Raw genomic sequence first — 13,216 nt, 5'->3', positions numbered from 1 at the left:
TCTGAGGTCCGCTGTGGTTTTGCTGATCTTGACTCGATTCTCCATGTTCTGGACTTTGCTTCTCAAGCTAAAGATGCAGCAATGAGAGAGGACAGATGGAAGTGGCCCTTTAAGCTTCTGCTTATTTTGAGTTTACTTCTGTCTGCGGAGGTAAGCCCAGAGTCAGTGTGGAAAAGCATCGCTGAAGGGCAGAGATACTCGAGTATCATCTGTTGTCTTTAGTGAACATTCAGAAAGTCTTAGTAGAGAACCAGCTCCAGTCACTGGACTGGCAAATACTACCTGCTGATGTGAGGCCCTGAGAATCTGCTTTATTTGGGGGTGGATGGGCAGCTGAGGCGTCGGGGGTGGACCTTTGAATTCATACCCAGGAAGGAATTTAGAACTCTATGAGTTATTCTTCTGCTGAAAATATTTCACATGGAAAATTGTTTTGTCAGTTTTTTACCACTGCCTCTAATGCTTTACTTCTTGCCAGAACCCTTAAAAAAAATCTTTTCAGCAAAGAGGATCCTCAAAGAACTTCCAGTCTAGAGTGGGAGGCAGACCCAGAAACAGAAAATTTCAAGATCAAAAATAATGGCGGAGGCAGAACTAAGCCCAGCGTGCTGTGCAAGTCAAGGGGCGGGGCATTTAGCCTGAGCAGGCAAACCATTTAGAGAAATCTATTTTAAATTGATTGTTTTATTTGCTGGATTTTGTATTGACATGTTTTGCTTTGTTCTCAATGTGTTCTGGGACTGCAGCCTATTCATTTATTATTAAGAGAACGGTAATTATTTCCAGGAGCTCTTGAGAATACGCTTTGCTTCCCCTTTGCCTGATCTCTGCTGATTCTGGTGTAACCTTCATATCTCCGAGGACATCTGTAGCAGGAAGTGACAAACCCTGCGTGCCCCGTGGAATCACCAAAGACCCCACTCTGGAAGGAAGGCTTGCCGACCACCACTTTGCAGACTTTAATGAGCATGTGGGTCCCTTGGGATCTTGCCAAAATGATTCAGGAGGTCCAGGCTGAGGCTTGGGATCCTGCTTTTCTAATAAGCCCCCAGAAGGTGCTGATGCTGCTGTCTGAACCACATTTTGAGTAGGAAGATTCTAGAAGACCAGCAGCACTTTCTCCACTGGTGAATATTGCAGCAGAGCTGAGCAGAGGCTGACCTATATCTCATCTGTCTGGCCAAAATGCCTGGCCTATACACTCGGTGAAGACAGGCCCTCTTTCTTGCCCATAACTCTATCTGCAGTGCCAGGAACATAGACAAATCTCGATGAGTATTTGTCAAACCAATGCCTCCTGTTCCCACCCCCCCACACCCCACTTTCCCATGGATGTGCTTACATGAAAATTTACCTGATAGTCTTCCAGGTTCATGATGTGAACGGAGCCTGGACTTGCACCCATCCCATGGGATGTAGTCTTGACCCCAAACCGAATTCAAGACAGCTTGGATATCCAGGGCTGGACCATGTGACCTGAAGCTCTCTCCTACATTTGAATAAATCTCATCCTGATGAAGAAAACCTTAGGAAACAGGGTAAAATTCAAGATGATTCAGACTGCTTAGAAAATATCAACATTAGACTGAAACCAGTTCTAGACAAGTGCTGGCGCTATTTTCATGGATGACCTACCGGTCCCTGTATCCTGCCCGTGGGCAGACTGGCTAGGTCTTGATTCTAGCTGAATGTTACACTGCCGCTGCTGCTGCTGCTGAGTCGCTTCAGTCGTGTCTGACTCTGTGCGACCCCACAGACGGCAGCCCACCAGCCTCCCCCGTCCCTGGGATTCTCCAGGCAAGAACACTGGAGTGGGTTGCCATTTCCTTCTCCAATGCATGAAAGTGAAAAGTGAAAGTGAAGTCGCTCAGTCATGTCTGACTCTTCGCGACCCCATGGACTGCAGCCCACCAGGCTCCTCTGTTCATGGGATTTTCCAGGCAAGAGTACTGGAGTGGGGTGCCATCGCCTTCTCCGGAATGTAACACTAGAGTTCCTTAAATCCTCATGGACTCAATGATTGACACTGTTAGCGTCTTCCTATTACAGCTCTTCTGGCTTAGTTCTCCTCGAATCTTTCAACACCTTCCTGCTTCCTTACTTGAAAATCCCAGCAAAGCTGCACGATTGGAGCTGGAGCTAGGCCAGTGATGACACGAAGGACTAACATTGAAATTTAAGATCATTACTGGTCCCTTAGCTTGAGTTCCCACCCAGAAACTTGGCACCTTCCTTAGAATGCATTTTTAAAAAGCCAAAAGCAATTAGCCATTATGCAAACTATCTGCTTCTCAGTTTCCTCAACTGCAAAATGCAAAGAGCTGCACCCTCCTTGTGGGGTTTTAGTTAAGATTAATGTTGTGTTATAATAGTTATAAACTGCTTAGCTCAAGACCTGACACATGCAAATGGCCCCATAAAGGAGAGTTCTTTTTATTTTTACATCTAAAGTGTAAGCCCTAAAGTCCAGGATCCCCTAGGGGGAAGGACTCCAGGGAATCTACACCCACAACTCCAACAGCTCATTATGGAAGAGAGCAGGTTGGGTCTAGCAAAGGACAAAGTATTAATAGCTAAAATAGAGAACACACTCAAGTTTCAGATCACAGTCAAGCCCCTGTGATGCCAGTAAGTGGATGCTGGCAGTAGAGGTCCCATGCTGGATGTCAGGCATTTAGCCAACAGGGTAGCTGTTGGGTGTCTCTACTCTGAGAATTCCCGTGGACCCCTCCGTCTTCTGTGACACCTTTCCAGACTCCTTGCTGTGGGTATGGCCCTTCCCTGTGTATACCACCCAGCACTTGTCCAAAACTGACTTCATTCTAATGTTTACATTTTCTGAGCAGTTGGATCACCTTGAATTTTATTCCTGTTTCCTAAGATATTTTCGTCATCATAGAATATGAATATCCTTTGAAGGATCATAGAATGCATTCAGCTAGTCAACAAATACTTAGTGAACATTTCCTATATACCAGACACTGTCCTAGGACAGGACACCTCCGAGGACACGTTGCTGAAAGAGGAAGAGAAAGGTCCTGTCCTTATGAAGCTTGAATGTATTTTGCAAGAGCAATGTACAGTTTTTAGAGTCAGGAGTCAAGATGATGACTAGGACGAGTGCCAGCCTGGCAGAGATTCCAGGAGAGGTCCCAGTAGGCCGGTGTGCACAGTAATGCTTGCTTGCATCCTGAACTGAATCCATGGACATATAATCATGAGGAACAAAAAGAGAAGATGGAAGAGAAGAGAGACGAGGTGGCTGGATGCACCAGGAGCCATTCCGGTTCTTGCTGGGAGTCAGTCACTCACTCAGTTATGGAATGCCCAGGAATATGTATCCCATAGTCAACAAAAAGAGACTGAGCCTTGACCATGGGCTAGCTATCATAATCAGAAAGATGCACATTGCAGTAAGTGAGAAAAGCAAGTCCTCCTTCGTGAAACGTACTGAGTCACTAAGCATTTTATTGGTTCTCTCTGTGTCTTGATGAGATCAGAATCTCTAACCACATACGTCATCTTGGATACTGGAAGGTACATTCTGATCACAAGTTTTATTGAACATGTTTTTGTGTATAAGAACATTTTAGGTATCTTTCTAGATCAACATGGCACACAATGACAAGTTGACTATCCAAAGGTTTGAAATCCTGAATCTTAAAATTCATTTTTCAGCTAAAACTGATAATTGAACAACCAATAGTACACAATCCATTTAACTTCAGCTGAAATAATATCACCCAGTCCATCTTGGACTATATTTATTTATGTTAAGTCAGGGTTTCTCAGCCTTGGCCCTGTTGACATTTGGGGCCAGATGATTCTTTGTTTTTAGAAGCTGTTATGTGTATTGTAGGGTGTCTAGCACCATCCCTGGCTTCCACCTGCTAGATACCAGTAGCATTCTCCACAACTGTGACAACCAAAAGTGTCTCCTGGAGTTCTAAATTTCCCCTAGAAGACATATGGTCCCATTGCTGAGAAACACCGCATTACATGTATCCGTGCTTTCAAAGAATGGCACGGTGTTTTGAGGTATGCCTGATCTGGTGTTGAGTGTTGGTTCTGTTGTGAACAAGCTATGTGATGTTGGGTGGGCATGACCCAAGAGTCAGCTTCCGCATCTAGGCAAAGGGGTGGTGAGTCCATCACCTGACACTGTGGTGAGGTTTCAGAGCTGACATGTATGAGGAGCCTGGTCACATCTTAATCTTTGGCTAGTAGAGTTGGCCATTGCGAAAAACTCTGGGTGCTAGGAATACGTGTGTGTGTGTGTGTGTGTGTGTGTGTGTGTGTGTGTGTGTGTGTGTGCGTGCACATGCACGTGTGCTACAGGCCAGGGCTTTGCTGCTCAGAAAGAACTAGCCCCCATGTGGCTCATGAACTCCCTGGTGGAACATGAGGGGCACAGAACAACACGTAAAGGTGCAGCTTTGGGGTGGGACCGGCCTGCATTCCACTCTGAGTTCCACCATCTGCCAGTTTTGTGCTAATTTCTATCAAGCTCTGTGACCTCTCTGCCTCAGTTTAATCTGACACACAGAGGTAGTAACGGTACCCATCTCACGGAGTAACTGTGTTGTGAGGATTACATGAGATTGTGTGTGTGAAACAGCACCGTGCCTGTGGCCAAGGCAAGTTTGCTCAGTAACTATTAATTGCTGTTCCTGTTATTATTGGTGTTATTTCACCCTTGGGTGCATCCCTAGGGGTAACTTCAAAGCAGAGAGTGGCCTCTTTACAGGGGGTTCCAATCTTGCTAGAGAAGCTCAGTCAACAACTTCCCTAATGAGCTCAAGGCTCCATCGGGGGGACCCTTTGTTTGCCTAGTAACTCTCTGTCAACGTGGTTTCTGTTCCTGCCTCAACATTATATACCAATTGCATATTCACTTGCCTGCTTGGGACTCAAAACTATCGGTTGCTACAATAGTGTAAATGATACTCATTGTTAAAATAGGGTAAATGCCTATTTCCTTTGCACAATGGAAGAAACCGTTGTAGGCTATTAAGTAAATAACTATAAATAACACACTATAAAACGCTTTACATATGCCTTGCTGCCCTGAACTGCAACACTACGAAGTAGCTGTTATGACTGGGTAAATTATACGTGTTTTTAAACACTGTCCAAAATACATATTTACACGTACTTAAAATCCTACACTAAACAGTCTCTATAGCAACCAGAAAAACACAAAAGCCTTATTAAGCATTCTTTGTAGTATTTTTAGGAGTTTAGTCATTAGGAGAAAGCTCATAGGCCATGTAGACACCAGGGAACACAAAGAAAGAAAGTCTTTATAGGAACAAAAGAATGAGGCTGGCTTTGAACCTGGTGGGAGGGGATTTTATTTTTTTAAGCTAATAATCACCAAGGGCCTTCTCTTTGTGAAGTCGATGCTATGTTTGGGGTACATCAGACACAGTTTTGGAATTACAATCTGGTTTCTCAACAGAGAAGAGAGAATCTTCAGTTTACAATTACCATATTTCAGCAAAAGATCACTTTCAATGTTTTCTCTTTAGTCTCAGCAAGAAAAGATTTCCTTGCCATTCAAAAATGAAGTCACATGTGCTGTCTCTGTGGAGTCTGAGTCGTATAACTAACACTTTAAAGGGGCATTCTAATGGTTCCACCGGGGTGAAGCCCACATCCCATCAGTTGAGTACTGGGTTTATCTGTCTATGGCGAGTGACGACAACAATGTACAACAATGTACCCCGTGACTGGTTGGTGGAGTTGCTGCCCCATGCTATCACTTGGGGACTCTGGGGAACTCTATCCTTGTGTGATACCACCTCTCAACCACTTGCTTCTGTAGCAGAGGAAGAGGGCTGGAAAGTGGCTTGACGGCCCAGGAGCAGCACACCCCATTTCCATTCACACCCCACTGGCCAGTACTCACATCACAGAGTTCCAACCAACCTGCAACAAAGGCCGGAAGAATAGCACCTGAATTATTCACTGAACACTCAACATCTTTGGGAAGAATATCACGTAAATGTCCGATCTATACCAGATAGTTTATAGTGCTTGATCTTATCATTAAAACAACTCTGCAATGTAAAAATTCCCCATTCACTACTGGAGAAACAGGCTCAGAGATCTTAAATGACTTGAGTTAAGTTCACTCAACCAGAAACTGGAAAAGTGAATTTTAGTATGAAGTGAAGTGAAAAGTCTCTCAGTCATGTCCGACTCTGTGTGACCCTACAGATTGTAGCCTCCCAGTCTCCTCAGTCCATGGAATTCTCTAGTCCAGAACAGAGGAGTGGGTAGCCATTCCCTTCTCCAAAGGATCTTCCCGACCCAGGAATCAACCCGGGGTCTCCAGCATTGCAGGCAGATTCTTTACCAGCTGAGCTACCAGGGAAGCCCAGTCTAAAGCAAAATATGAGATACTCTGTGACCAGCAGGTCCATTCCTAACTACTTTTCCAGAAATGCTGCATACATATGCTCACCAAAAGACACGTTCATAGAGGCACGTTCAAAAGACACATTCATAGTAACAGCCCCAAACTGGAAACAACCCAATATCTATCCAATGATGGGATAGATACATCAGTTGTGGTATATTAACACAATGGAGTTCTACACAGTACTGAGAATGAATAGTAGCTACATACAAGCAGGGATAGAGCTCACAAATATTACCTTGAATAAAAGAAGTCATGTGGAAAAGAGATTGTACTGTATGGTTCCCCACTGTATTATTCAAAAGCAAGCAAAATTAATAGAAGTCAGGATAATCACTGCCTTGGAGTTTGGTAGTGATTAAGAGGATGTGAAAGAGAGCTTCTGTGTTTTGTAATGTTCGTTTATCTGGGTGCTAGTTATAGGGGGTGTTCAGTCTGTGTAACTGCATCTAGTTGTACAGTAATAATTTTGCATATTGCTCTGTATATATTATATTTCAATTAAAAGTCTACTTGAGAAACACTTGCAAAAGTATAAATTATAGGTTCAAATCAAACTGATTCCAAAGCCCTGTCTTTCATCATGTCATATCCATTTCTCTCTCAACCACATTAAAGTAAAGCTTATCGCCACCCTTAAGAGTTCAACTTGATTCCTACCCGAGTCACACAGCCCATCCATTAAGATGGTTCCTGAGAATTATGGCTTAGCTAGAAACTTGCAGCAAATTTGAGAGAATTGTCAAAGCCAACTCCAATTCACTCTAATACTGACTTTGGTAATGTAGTTTTCTGCCTTGAAATCGAATGTAAACCTGGAATCTCCAGAGGCTGGAGGGAAAGACAGTGGAATCTGCCTGCTCTTCAGGCTAGAGGGACGCATGCAGTCAAGTGTAGAGGAGAGGATAAAACCTGTGTTACAACAAACCCCAAACCAAGACAATACAACCATATAGACTGGGGCTGGGGATGTTCACACCCATTGTATCTGGAGCCATCATAAGACTCAAAAACCATTGTGCCGACCCAGCTAAGGTGAACTCCCAGCTGAAGAGTGATCCCATTAGTTTTCTCTGCCCCTTCCCTATCCCCTCAACACGCCCAGCACCAAAACAGCGATTTGGTGGAGCCCTGCCTGCCAAAAGACAGTGCTGTCTTAGGGAAGGTATTAGTGGTAAATCCTCAAGCTGTTTTATAAGCACCTCCTAGGTTGGCAGCAGAAGGCTAAACACAAAATTGCAAGATGAGCTTAAATTTAATTTTGCAGCTTTCATCTGTCATCACGTTATGACAGTATGGTGTTCTGGGCTTTCCAGAAGGTGCAGGGCAGGGGTAGAATACTCCTACTGGGAAGGGCTTCTCTCCCATCTGTTCCTGTTTTAGAAGAAATGCTTGTGGGATCATGGTTTCCAAAGATCTAGTGCGAGTCACCAGAGGCACTCCTAAGATCTGTCAGGTGCTTAATCAGTGGCAGCCTTTCTCTCCATCCTTTTTTCTTTCATTTACTTATTCTGCACCTATTTCGTTTCAGGTGCTATGCAGGACCCATCGTCCAAGAAAACGTACCTCCTGCCCATGAGAAGCTTGTGATCAAGAGAGAGAATAGACGACATGAGTAAGTGAGAAATTTGAAAGAAATTTTGCTGTTTAGGCAAAAAGAAGGACGGCCCACCAAGCCTTGAGGACGGAGATCACTTCTGGTGGTAATGACTTCCAGGTTGAAACATGAAAAGTCCAGTGTGGCTGTGCTGGATACACCCCAATACCCATGACTGTGCTGTGCCCTGGAACTGCAAGGGTGGACAGAGCCTGGTCTGAAAAACGGGGTAGAGTGTGGTCTGACAAGGGATAAAGGAAATCAGTGGACTATTTCAGGAGGCTGGTGAAGTTCAGTAGGGTGTTTGGGGACCAGCTTGGTGGAGGTGGTGTCTGAGGAGTTCATTCTGGACACATGAGTAGCTGTTAGGGGGAAAAAGCATAGAGGGAGAAAGTACAGGGTGTTCTCAGAGAGGGAACTACATTAAGCAAGCACAGCCGTCAGGAAGCAGTGGGCCTGCAAAGGATGCTGGGTCTGTTCCAGGGCCACTGGCGGGGCTTGCAGCGGGTACAGTGGAATCTGGGAAGCGCTCAAGGTGGGAGTTAAGGCACGCGCTGGTGATCTTGGTGACTCACCAGACGGTGGTAGGGGCGGTTGATCACACGGTGCTTGAGAAGGATCACCCTAAGACCTGTCTGGTGAGAAGGTGAAATTGGAAAGCCACCTTAGTGTGACCAACATCCCAGCGGGACCCACAAGCCTGATGCTTTCCTCTCCCCCTCAGTCTTCTGGGCTGCTAGAGACAAAATCGAAACCCAGAGAATGCACATCGGAAGCAGGACAACCTGCTACGGTGTTTCCTCTGTGGACGCACGGCATTGGTGTGGATTTATCCAACTGCATTTAGGACTGATGATAGAATCATTGCTTTTTTTTTTTTTTTATCCCCTCCATGACACAAACCAAGGAAAAAAAATCATAATAAAATTTTACAAGTTAGCTGCCACTGAGAATAAACAAGAGAGCACTATAAGAAATGAATCAGAGGCTCTAACTGAATCTCCTCTCAGGACAATAACTCTAATGTAAAGCCAGGGTCTGAGGAGGTCACAGTGGAAAACTCTCCTGGGGCATTTCCGAGGAGAAAGGAGATACTCTCCTCCTGTCATTTCCACTTCATATCCTAATATGTCTGTGGATGTGCAGGGAAACATAATCTGCAGCCTCTGCTCTGAATCGAGGTTTGGATAACCAGGGCCATTACGGCATCCCCAAGGATCACAGAATTAACCCTCTATGAACCCAGGGACGCCACTGCCGCTGACACACCAGGAGAAAGTTGCTTGATTCTAATCACAGCTGAGCCAAAGTGTCACTTGCCATTAGGTTCGATTGGCACTTTTTCCCCCTTTTTAAATTACGAGATTACCTTTAAATTGTGTACAGGAACTCATAACTGCTGTCCATTGGAGGTAATCGAGAGTGATTTCATTTTGCCCATGGACAGGCTGCCTCTTCCCGAGTCTTTGTTCATTAAGCCCCTGTCTATCTCAGGTTCCATTCAGGTATCAACAAGGAATAAATTCTGTAGCACAGAGCACATTGTGCGTTTGCTTTCAGAGTTGCCTGCTTTGTTGACTGATGATTCTTTAGGGCAAGCTAGATTCTCCTAGAGCCTGTCATGTATTTGTGGCAGACATGTTTTCTCTATGTCACCTGGGTGGTCTTCTTGACAGAGACTGCTGTGTTGGGCTGACCCCACGAACTCTCTGCAAAAACATCACTTGGAAAGACAGGTCCAAATCTCTATAGTCATTCTTTGTTGCCTTCAGTTGAAGCAGCGTTGGTATAATTGATTATAGACCAAGTCCTAGCATTATTCATCCCTTTTGTATACTTATACTTTCATTCATTCATCCATTCATTTGATATAATTGTGCTTAGTCGCTCAGTCATGTCCAACTCTTTGAGACCCCCTAGACTGTAGCCCGCCAGGCTCCTCTGTCCATAGGGATTCTCCGGGCAAGAATACTGGAGTGGATTGCTATTCCCTCCTCTAGGGGATCTTCCCAACCCAGGGACTGAACCCAGGTCTCCTGCTCTGAAGGCAGATTCTTTATTGTCTGATCCACCAGGGAAGCTCAAGAATACTGGAGTGGGTAGCCTATCCCTTCTCCAGGAGATCTTCCCAATCCAGGAATTAAGCCAGGGTCTCATGCACTGCAGATAGATTCGTTGTTTTTTGATAGAGTTACTGTGCATGTATTATGTGTAAGACATTGAGCCTGACACTGGGTACACCGGTAAGCTGGTAAATGGACACAGTTAAACAGGCTCTTCCATTACAGTGTGATAAGGGTTGTGAGATGGAGAGAACAGGAGGCCCAAACTAGATGCATTTATTCCAGGGTTGGGGACACTGGCGAGGCTACTCAGAGAGTTCCTTCTGAGCGGGGGTGAGAAGGTGGAAAAGTTTCACTGGCTGCAGGAATAGCTCATGCAGGGGTCTGGAGGTGAGAGGGCAGTTCAGAGAGGGTGGGAATGGAGAGCCGTGTGTGCGTGTGAAGCTGGTAGTGCAGCACATCGGGGTGTTAAGGGAGGATGCAAGGACCATGTCACAAGGAGGGCTGTAAAGCAGTTCATGAGCATGTACTTTGTTGTCAGGACAAACATGTGCGTAGACATGTGTTGTAGAAACATCACTGTGGTCCTTGTATGCACAGTGGGTGACTAGTCCTATGTGGGTCTGAGGCATTTGCAGTGGGGGTCTGACTAGTTCTATGGGGGTCCGAGGCATCTGAGGTCTCTGATGAGGGTATCCCTTTTCCCAGACACAACATCTAATGCATTCTTTGATTTTTATCTTTTCCTCCAAGAATGCCCTCTGTGCTCCATTTATTTCATTTCTGCATGTAATGAAATAGAATTTCAGTAAGAACCCATCTAAACAGGCTCACAGCCAAGAGTTAAGGGTGTAACAAGAGTGTTGATACCCAAGGCCTAAGACTGTGGATGATAGTAAGCAGAGGAAACGTTAAGATTTGCCTTGGCAGAGTAATTTAAGTGGCTGTATTGTCAGGTCCTGCCACTTTACCAGTAGAAAATATTAAAATCCTGGCTTGTGAGCTGTAAGCCAGCACATGTTGGGAGAGGACACTGGAGTCAGAGTCTTAAGATCCAAGTTGAAGTTCATTGTTGTTGTTGTTCAGTTGCTCAGTCCTGTCCGACTCTTTGTGACCCCATAGACTGCAGCACCCCAGGCTTCCCTGCCCATCACCATCTCCTGGAGTTTGATCAAACTCATGTCCATTGAGTTGTTGATGCTCCAACCATCTTGTCCTCTGTCGTCCCCTTCTCCTCCACCTTCAATCTTTCCCAGCATCAGGGTCTTTTCCAATGGGTCAGTTCTTCACATCAGGTGGCCAAAGTATTGGAGCTTCAGCTTCAACATCAGTCCTTCCAATGAATATTCAGGATTGATTTCCTTTAGAATTGATTGGTTTGATATCTTTGCAGTCCAAGGGACTCTCAGGAATCTTCTCCAATACACAGTTCAAAAGCATCAATTCTTCAGCGCTCAGCTTTCTTTATGGTCCAACTCTCACATCCATACATAACTCCTGGAAAAACTATAGCTTTGACTATACAGACCTTTATTGGCAAAGTAACGTCTCTACTTTTTAATATGCTGTCTAGGTTGGTCATAGCTTTTCTTCCAAGGAGCAAGCGTCTTTTAATGAAGTTCATCCTGCCACTGAATAGCTTAGATGGCTTAGAAGTCATCCCATTTTTCCATCTCAAAACTGTGTGTTACTCTTACAACCCAACATGTTGTGGGGGCTCACTAACAAATGCATAGCATTCTGCAGATATTTATTGGATGAATGGAAATGGGTAATACTGGAGAAGCTCTGGACTCTCTAGGCTATAGTCTCCTCATCTGTAAAATGAGGAGGTTGGGGTAGATGTTTCTGAGCCCTTTCTACCTCACATAATCTACAATTCCTTGATGCTTGCCTATTTCAGAAGTTCATACTGGCCAGTTGTGCTAAAGACAGGGAAAAATGGTTTGCTATCTAATAAAGCCAAAGGACAAGGAATAAAAGATTTCTGAGAGAAGAAACCCTAGTGATTCTCTGGCCTGACTAAAGTTGCTCTCATCCCCAAAGCCAGGTGATGAGAAGAGAGCTTGCTTGCTGCTGTCTCCGGCTTCACTTGACTTCTGTAGTGAAGACTGGTCTCAGAGGATGCAGCTGGCAGCAGCTCTCCTGTAAGACCACTTTGCACTATGGAAAAGAGCTGCTTTATCCTTTTATGTTATCTCAGGAACACTGTTGCTGCACTGTTCATGCAAAAAAACCTTCATGTTTCTTCTCGAATAAGGACTCAAAGAGAGGCGATTCTGAGCACAGAAAATCTGATATCCGATATTAAATAAAGGTTCCCTCTGGCTTTCTGAAAGGTGACTTGACTTGGAATTTAAAAACCACTGGGAATTATCCCCCTCTCTACAACACCTCTGATGTATATACATTCTATCCTTGCTGTATTTAAAGACTTTGTTCTTTCTTATCATGTAGAGATTGGCATTACTCAGTATTTAATGACTCAGCTGATTGGCCTTTACTATAGTGAGGTAGCTAAAAATAGCCACAGGGGGAACAGTTCCAAAGAGAGGAGAATGGAATGACTTGAATATGCCCTGATCACAGCTGAAATATCTCTTGAGCACACTGAGTATCTCCTATCCTGTTGGGACCTGAGACCTGAGGTTTTCTGTATTATTCATAGACTCTTTTTTGGTGCTTCAGAGAGGGCCAACTGTGATGTTGATCACATAGGACCATCCAGATTCCTGTCCTAGAGCACAACCCTCAAACCTTAGGAGATAAAGCTACTTAGGAGTCAGCTGCTCGAGATGGTGTGAAATGATCAGAGAACCCAGTTTCAGCATCTTTGTCTCTGGGAGTCTGGGATGACCTCTCAGGAGGTCACTTCTACAGCATGCAGCCACCTGTTACAGACTTTCCTTTGTTGTCTGTCTCTTAGCTTGGGCTTCACATTCCCAGGGAATAGAAAACTATTTCCTCACTTCTATTGTATGCTGTCTACCACATAGTAAGTACACAAAATAATTTCCCATGAAGGGTAGAGATCTTTTAATAATTACATTTTAATTGCTATCTGCTTGATTTGATTGCAAATTCCGTGAAAGAAAGACTTCATTAAAAAAACACAAACACTGTATTAGAAGA

At 44.5% G+C, this 13,216-nt stretch overlaps 1 long non-coding RNA gene across 1 annotated transcript in view; it reads left to right on the top strand.

Moving 5' to 3' along the window:
* Positions 1-13,216, top strand: part of LOC106503076 — a 114,200-nt gene that overhangs the window by 77,252 nt on the left and 23,732 nt on the right. The window contains exon 2 of the long non-coding RNA XR_001296746.2: positions 7,956-8,039. This is a non-coding gene — a long non-coding RNA (uncharacterized LOC106503076). The remainder of the gene's footprint in view (positions 1-7,955; positions 8,040-13,216) is intronic.

This window comes from Capra hircus, chromosome 18, assembly GCF_001704415.2.
Source record: "Capra hircus breed San Clemente chromosome 18, ASM170441v1, whole genome shotgun sequence".
NCBI classification, from domain to species: domain Eukaryota; kingdom Metazoa; phylum Chordata; class Mammalia; order Artiodactyla; family Bovidae; genus Capra; species Capra hircus.
The sequence above is the reverse complement of the archived record's forward strand: the minus strand, read 5'-3'. Positions and strand labels throughout refer to the sequence as shown.